Raw genomic sequence first — 9,001 nt, forward strand, 5'->3', positions numbered from 1 at the left:
CAGTCGCGGCTTTCTGTCTCTTTACAGGGCGCAATTGCCTTGCAACGAACCTGCACCGCACATGCATTTCAAACGGAACTAATTGCCCACTTTGTGATTCTCGAGAGGAAATCGACATGGAACACCTGCTTTGTTGTATGGCTCTTCGTGGTCTTGCAGTAGAACAGGGTTAGTAGCCACATTTTAGTTACAAAAATAGCACCTATAAGCACTTTTCAAGCACATTTTAAGGAAAAAGAAAAAAGTACCTGTTTAATTGCATGTCTGCACAACTGCATAACTTTAAACGAAAAATTAGACTTAATCGTAATTTAAAATATGAGAAATTCAGGGTTTATTAAGAGAGAATCAGCATTACTCAACCATGGAAAACAAATACAATTATTTTTTAACTACAGTTCCGTTTACAGAACTAGTTTTTAATGAGAGGGTGAACCCTATACAAAATTAAACTATATTACAAGAGTTAATGATGAATCTTCAGATAAATATGAAAAATAAATAATAATAAACTACAATACAAAGTCCGTAATCCGGACTCGTCGGTAGTTCGGCGATTCCAGATTAGGGCTTTTTCCGCATTATAGATCATCAATTTAAATCTGGTAAGATGGCATGCAGAAATTATACAATTAAAAATATGAAACCGTAATTTATGAAATAAAGAGCAATTATGGTCTAAAGGTATCAAAATTTACAGAAAAAAAAAAAAGCTTAATATTTATTTGTTTACTTTATTAAACATTTCTATCAATGTAAGTTAAGTTGCTTCGTTTTTTGCGCTAATACTTTCTCTTTAATTCTCTCTTCTATAAACAGAGATAATTTCTTGTTCAGTTACAAAGTTCCACTATTCAAATCCTGTAATTGCTGTGTCGAGAATACCAACTAACTTGTCAATCGAAATTTTTTCGTTTCCAATAACGTTTGGTTTCTCTGTCATTTTTTTCACTATCGGAAGCGCGCATGTGTAAACGCTTTACTGGTTTTTACGCGCATGCGTAAGTTTGTGGTTTTGAGGTACGGATTATAGATCATTCCGGATAATGGACGTCCGGATTACGGACTTTGTACTATATATTTATTACATTTATACAAAGTACTTTACAGCATAATTAATATTTATGCTTATTAATGAATAATCTTTTTCACATCATAGGTTTTAAAATATGGCTAGACAACCTTTTAATGAAATCGGAATATTCCAAAAGAATGTTGTCGCATTCTTCTTCTGCAGTGTGATGGAAAAAATGCATCAATATACTTTTCATTTTCCCGTTCGCTTTTGTGCTGTTTTGCGCCATATATCTGGGATTCACAGAAACAGCATTTAGAATTAGTGAATAATCAACTGGACATTTCTACATTAGCTTTCCAACTAGCTGTAAAATAAATGTTTGTGAGGCACGTTTAAGAGAAAGGTAATCTTTATCCGTTATTTTTTATTTCTTTTATAGCATATAGTTCTTGCAAGAGCTTATCAGCCCTAAATCCTTACTAATTTTGTGTATTAACAATACTTTTCTCAGTAAAACCAAAGTTATACAAATATTCCAGTGGTGAAGTTATTTTTGACTTGTACTCATCTTTTTTTTTTTTTTTTTTAATTTTGGAATGCTGCAAAAGTTGCTTTATTAATTTTTGTAAATCAAAAGCGAAAACCCCTCAGGGGGCTCATTTTTGTGAGTACGGGTGTGGCAATCCCGAGGTACCCTAGCCCTTCAGGGGATCATCTTCTTGATGAGACGGGTGTCACGATCCTGGAGCCCCAGTGATCTATCCTTTTTTCCGTCTCCTCTCCTCTTGGCTGAAACTTTTCCCCTTTCCTTCTCGTGGTTTCTCTCTACGGAGTTTGGGGCTCGTCACGAGAGACTGGAGCAGCCTTTGTCTCTAGTTTTCGAGTGGCGAGAAAACTGCCCACGTGTTTGCCGTGCGTGAGACCCGTATCGCTGGAAAGGAGCGTCCTCGTAGTTGAGGGGCGAGGTACTGTCCCCAACACACTGCTTTGGCCTCTGCTTCAGCTAAACGGGAGGCACCTTAGTCGTCCTCACGGGTATCAATCGGCTGGTCACTAGTCCTTGTGTCAGTGGCTTGGGGATAAGCTCTCGGGAGTACCTGCTTTCGGGAAAGCCGACTGTGGGGCTTCAGTTTGCGTCTAGGTCTGGCTAGCCCTAACACAGGAATCTGTGTTCCCTTGTTGGGCTCCGTGGTGGGCGGGGCCGTCGGACCCGAATCTATCTCTTTCAAATATGGCTAATTCACACATATTTTTAATAAAAGACTTTGAAGTCAGTCCCATCACTCAGAGCACCAATTCTGATAAATCTACTGCTAAAAAAGCACGCACCGATGCAAATGCAAATAACCCTAACAATTGCCCTCATTTCGTTATAGTCTCAAGTCCTTCTAGCGAAATTCAAAAGTTATCTCCATTTGTAATTCAGAAATATGTTCATTCCTCCATTGGTCAGCCAAGAAATATAAAGCGACTCCGATCTGGAGATTTGCTTATCGATACAATTTCGGCTGTACAGTCTCCCTCCCTCCTACGATTAACCAAACTAGGACAAATTGATATTACAGTATCTCCACATAAAACACTGAACATTTGTAGAGGCGTAATCTCGGAAGTCGACCTTGTGTCTGTTTCTGAAGAAGAGTTCGTTTCCGAGCTAGCCGAACAAAATGTGACTGCTGCCAGGCGGATCAAGATGCGTAAGGAAGGTCAGTTGATTGACACGAAACACATGATCCTGACCTTCAAATCGCCTGATCTGCCTAAGAATATTAAGGCTAGATACCTCAATTGTCCTGTACGACAATATATTCAAAACCCTATGCCATGCTTCCAATGTCAGCCTTACGGCCATTCCAAGATGTCCTGTCGTGGCAACCTGACGTGCGCTCGATGCTCGTCGGTTGGTCACGATAGCGATAATTGCACTGCTGCCGCATTGTGTATAAATTGCAAAAGGTGATCACCAGCATTTTCTCGTACTTGTCCTCAATGGAAATTAGAAAAGGAAGTGCAGACCATAAAAGTTTCTAGGAACATTTCATATGCCGAAGCCAAAAGACAAGTTCAAAGCACACAGCCTCAATCAAACAAATCATATGCCAATGCCGTTAAACAAACACACACTATAGCCACCCAACTTCCATAAGTACACTGACTGCACCAAATAAAACCCAGCAACCTGCAATTAAGAAAAAGGAAAATACAACACATGTCATACAATATAATGAAATAGCAATCCTGAGCAAACCCAAAACTGTGCCTCCAAAAATAGTCACCAAAAATAGAAGCCCCAGCAATAGTTCTATAGATGGTATTATTTCTGAATTTCTAGATTCCGTAAGGAAGTAGAGGAGGGATTTGAAGTTCCGGAACATCTGCTTCCACGGAAAACTAAAAAGCAACACAGAAAGAACAAACATCAATCATAATGGCCACCCTCGTCTCCTGGAACTGTCGCGGTTTCCACCGAAATTTCCTTGACATCAAAGCTATGATTAATGTTTATCATCCTGTGTGCTTCGCAATACAAGAGACGAATCTGAAACCTGATCAACATGCAAAACTTCGGAGGTTTTCTCTCGTCAGGAAGGATAACCTTGCAGGTGAGCGTGCCAGTGGAGGTGTATGTCTCCTCACCTCACTGGATTATCCCTCAAGTTCCTTTCCTTTGACGACTTCTCTCCAAGTTGTCGCTGTGCAAGTAAACTTTCATATTGTAGTTTCAGTCGTTTCTCTTTATTTGCCTACTAATGAGCACATTGATCAGCAAGATTTAAACGATCTTTTAGAGCAGCTGCCTGAGCCTTTCATCATAATAGAAGATTTTAACGGCCATAGTCCGCTCTGGGGTAGTAAAGATACAAATTGCCGAGGAAGACAAATTGAGCGAATGATCGAAGATCATAGTCTTTGTCTCCTGAATAATGGGCAGGATACGTACTTCCGTGAGCCTTTTTTTTCACCTATACGTATACCATTTGTCCAATTTATATTATGTGTGTTAAATTTACATATGTGTATTATCAGAACGTCGTTGCCAAACTTAAATTGCTGGTCTGTCATATCCTAAGAAATAAGATTTACATAAGAACTTCTGTCCGAAAATGCAAACGGCAACCGCTAAGCTTATGGAAGAGTGGGAAATGTCGTCATTTCAGCCAGGACGTTGCAAGAGAAGGAAGAATCGGTTTACTAACTCAGTTCTTTATGCACATTTTGTGTAAAAAGTGTTGACGGATCTGATGGTTGACGTTAAAGCAGCTACAAGCCGAAAAATCAGGTTTCAGCACGATAGAGAGCCTGCTCATTTTAGCAACGCTGTGTGGGAATACCTCGATAGGACATATCCTGATCCCTGGATTGGCAGAGGCGGACCAGTCGCATGGCCACTGCGATCTCCCGACCCGACACGCCTGGATTTCTACCTGTAAGGATATATGAAAAGTATGGTATACGTGACAACTGTAGCATCGGACATCGATCTCGTCGCCAGGATCTTGGAAGCGATAGCAGGTGTCCGTGACACAGCTGCCCATTTTAAAGGTTCAGTGAATCCATGCGTCGACGTTGTGAAGCATGTATTGTGGTGAATGGAAGGAATTCTGAATGTTGGCTATGATTTAACTATATTTTTAAATAAAAATCATATTAACCTGTCTTTTGACATCTTTTTTTTCTTCCCTCTACGTTTGTGAACACTGACCTCTAGCGGTCGCCGTTTGCATTCTGAGCAGACAGACAAAGTAGACATATGTCTTATTTTGCAGCCACTAAGTCTTTCTGCGCCGATGGGCACAAGTTCCTTTGTAAATATTCTTTGCAATGGTCTGACAGACCAACACCTTAAGTTTGGCAGCAACGTTTTGGGACACCATGTATATATATATATATATATATGTTTGCTAATCTGCTCTTTCATCTATCTAAAGATATGTTTAGATTGATTGTAACATTTGTAGTTTCGATAATAACTTCGCGCACACTTCAAATAACGGCGCAATTTTTGCTTTCCCATCCGATCATTATAGAGGAATGTAATTCTGCATTTAAAAATCGAAAATTTTATAAATTCTTAATACAGTGCATAATTATTTTACGAAAAATAAGTTACCTTATTACGAAAGTTTCTCGGTTGGGAATGTGAGAGATTAATACAAGGAATTTAAGCTTTGTAGAAACTGATTAATATTGATCTACGGGTTCGTGGATTTAGAGCGATTGACGACAACACGGGTTAATACTGGGTGAAGAAACCAAACACAATTTATTCGCCAGTATAACACATGAGAGTTCCAAAGACACGTTTAAAATCGTCGAAAAACTACGATAAACACGCTGAAACCATCAGTAACACAGCCCTCATCATACGGAATAAGTCTGTATTTAACGTCGCGTAAGAAGTAAGTGGTCGATCTTTCTACCAACTAGTGCTGTAGAAGTAACGAGAAATTGTGTACCCGTATGTATTCGTTACTCGGTGAACCAGTACTCGTTACTATCGTATCGTTACTCGTTACTTTCGGTAAAATCGATCGGTACCCGTATCTTGAGCCTGTTTTATCGGTGTTTGAAACGTCGCATTGCATTGAATCACTTGAGCTATTCTACCCCGCGGGAACTGGGTAGTGCTGCGATAGGGAGTTTTGCGTCGCATTTTTGGGTAGAAATAATTCACTTTATTTTGGCTATTATTTTTTGGTGCACTGGATTCATTATTAATTTTTCTATTGCTGTCAGGGCTTAGTTTCTAAAGTCAGAAGGCCGTCAGGAAAACAGGAAAAAATAAAATAAAAAATAAAGAAAGAAAGGAAATAAATATTACAATAATAACATTAATTAGTAATTAAAATAACAAAAAATTACTTATTAAAAACTTAATAATTAAAATAATAAAAAATAGTGATTAAAATAATGAATAATTAAAGTAACATAATAATTAGCAACTGAAATATAAAATACATATAAGTACAATTTAATAAAAATGTAAAAACAAATAAAAATTAAAATAATTTTTTAATTTATGATGACTAATTAAATAATAAAGTAAAATACCAGATCTTGTCTTATTGGCTTAGTATCGTTTCGTCCTATCTCATTTTATCCCCAGCTCGAAAAAGTGTTATTTCGTTCGCTGCCTTCAACCACCAATTCCCTCTTTCCCGTTTCATCCGCTGTTTGAAAAATAGGTGTTTACTTTACGATAAGGCGAACGTCTGTTTACTTCAATTAAAATGGTTTAGAAGAGATGACTGTTTCTACTTCGACTTAGCTTTCGATTTTTTAATATTATTTAATATTTTATGCAGACAAATTATGTTGAGCAGAATAATGAATTTCAGACGTGTTCAAAAGGTGTGTATCTGAATATAATAACATTTTTGTTGTATAGTATCCATTTTTTAAATTTCACACATTTCTAAAGCAACAGAAGTACGTTATCACTATTTTGGCACACACATCAAAAACATGTATAATTAAGATTAATGTTACATTCCTTATTAAAAGTAATGGGTCCTCATTAAATGCAACCATTCATGCTTTTAGAGGATTTTACATGTGGTGGTCTTAAAACGATGATGTTCACTACCAATGTTTGTTTATGTTCCCAAAAATAGAGATCTCTTAAAAGGTGACCTCTTAGAGATGTCGTAAATAGATGATTTTCTATAATTATTTTCCGATAGATAATGGAATTAATGTAATTTAATGTCAATAACTCGAGGAAGCAAGTTTAAATACGGTGCGACAAAAATACAGAAGTATTTTAAATGACGAAAATATTCATATTTTGTCAATGTCAAATTTTAAAAAGAATTAATTTTGGACAAATTATGAAATCTAACTTTTAATGTCGTCTTCTGGTTTCTATATTTATATCTGGCAAAGTTTTATACTTGTTATGAAAAAATAAAAATACAAGAAGTTTGAGTCCCGTAGGACAAAGATTGACCGGGAAATTCAGTTTCAAAATTTGCAATGTTTGATGTAACTTGCCTTTGGGTATCGCTTAATTGAGTTAGAATAATTCGAGGAAATAAGTTTAAATGAAGTGCAGAAAAAATAAGCATAATTTAAATAGTCATAGAAGGAAGTCATGCGGAATCCATATCAAATTTTCACTTTTTCATAATGACCATAAAACTTTCCCAAATACAAATACAGACACTGGGAGACCGCATTAAAGATTAGCTTTCGTTATTTGTCCGTTATTCGTTATTTCGTTTGCTGCTTCCCCCATTCCCTTCATCAGAACCGCTAATGACGAAAGGGTGAAATTTCCCCGATTCATCCCCTCTCCAAAAACTCCTTGTTGAGACTGTTATTTGTTGAGACAAGGAATGCTATATTATAAATGTCAACTTGCTTTTTACACTTAACAATAAAATCGATAAAAACATTCGCAAATGTATAGGTTAAGTACGAATAAGAACTTGAAAGAAATTTAGAAATCTATAAAAGGTAAGAAAGTTTTATGTTACTTTATTACAGATAATAGTGAAGTACTAAATATTTCAATCAGTGTTATTTCATAATGCTATGAGTATACCTTTATTCATTTAAGAAATGGCCCACCAGCGGTCGAGCGGTAAAATCGCTGAACGCTGGTAGTTCCGACCTGAGTTCGATCTCAGGCAAACGAGTTGGCTTCATAAGCGTTTCGTGGTTTTTTTTCCCGTACCAGCTTACAAGCCAGCTTACCACGTACCATACGAGCCAGCTTTCCTAAGAAAGTGCTCTACGAAGACATTTTTCCTTTTAGGCACATAGCCCCAGTGTGTTTTGTCATAATCAACTAAACCAAATCATTTAAGAAATATATCAGTTGATCACTGCTCAGTGTACATCTGCTGTTTGCTTATAAAAACATAATTTTTTGTTTGCTTATAAAAACATAATTTAAAGACGTTTCCACTATTTTGCTAATAGTTCTGGAAGGCTCATAGAATCCGAAATTATGTTACACTAACATCCGAAATTATGTTACACTAGCTAACAGAGAACTTAAGTCTGCTTAATACAACAAAAATCTGTTTGACTTGCTTTCGTGTCTTTGGGAAACGTAAGTATATGCAGAAATAAATATTAAAATCTATCACGTATATTTGTAAGGATGTAAAGCATACTGTTTTGGTTCACGATAATGATAAATGTGCATCATGTTACGACAATTTTAAAAGATCACAAATAACTATACATATGCTAGACTTCTAACAAAATTTCTGTTACAATATGAATATGCATTTATTATTATATGAGTCGTAAAACGGTCGTAAAACGCTGAACACTGGTAGTTCGGTCCGAGGTTCGAATCCCGCGAACGGTCCGGCTACATGGGTGTTTTCGTGGTTTTCCTCATGTGTAACGTGTATACGAGCCAGTTTCCCTTAGAAAGTCCTCCACGAAGACATCCCCCTTAGGCAGATAGCCATAGTGTGCCTTGCCATAATTAAATACACCCATACACACATGAGTCGTAAAATTCAGTATTCGTCATTTTTAGATTCTAGGTGTACGAAAAAAAAAATTTTTTTTTTATTTTTGTTTTTAAAAATTAATTCTCTTTATAGCTTTTCTTCAATTTATTATAAAGGAATAGGAGTTTAAATTTTGATTTATATATAATATGATATAAATTCATCATTCATTAATAATATTTTATGTATAACAAAAAAAATATCGTTAATGTTCAAAATTTTAATTTTTTTAATGATTTGTCTTACATTTGTTGTATATTTGTTGAATGCATAGCTAAATATTTCAATTATACACAATAAAGGTTATGCAGAAAACAATTCAGCTGGCATGATAGCTAATTGCGAAAGAAAAATTAGAGTCTTATTGCTCTTAACTCTTAGTACAAGCAGCCGTTTTTAAATTGACGTTAAAATAAATTTATTGTGTGGTCTATTAGAAAATAACTATACTGAATCATTTATTGACGACTTCTAAGAGGTCCCTTTCTGAAAGAGACCTGTATTTTTG

This window comes from Stegodyphus dumicola, chromosome 11 (assembly GCF_044657685.1).
Source record: "Stegodyphus dumicola isolate Sdum_Otavi_A_Nest chromosome 11, ASM4465768v1".
NCBI lineage: Eukaryota > Metazoa > Arthropoda > Arachnida > Araneae > Eresidae > Stegodyphus > Stegodyphus dumicola.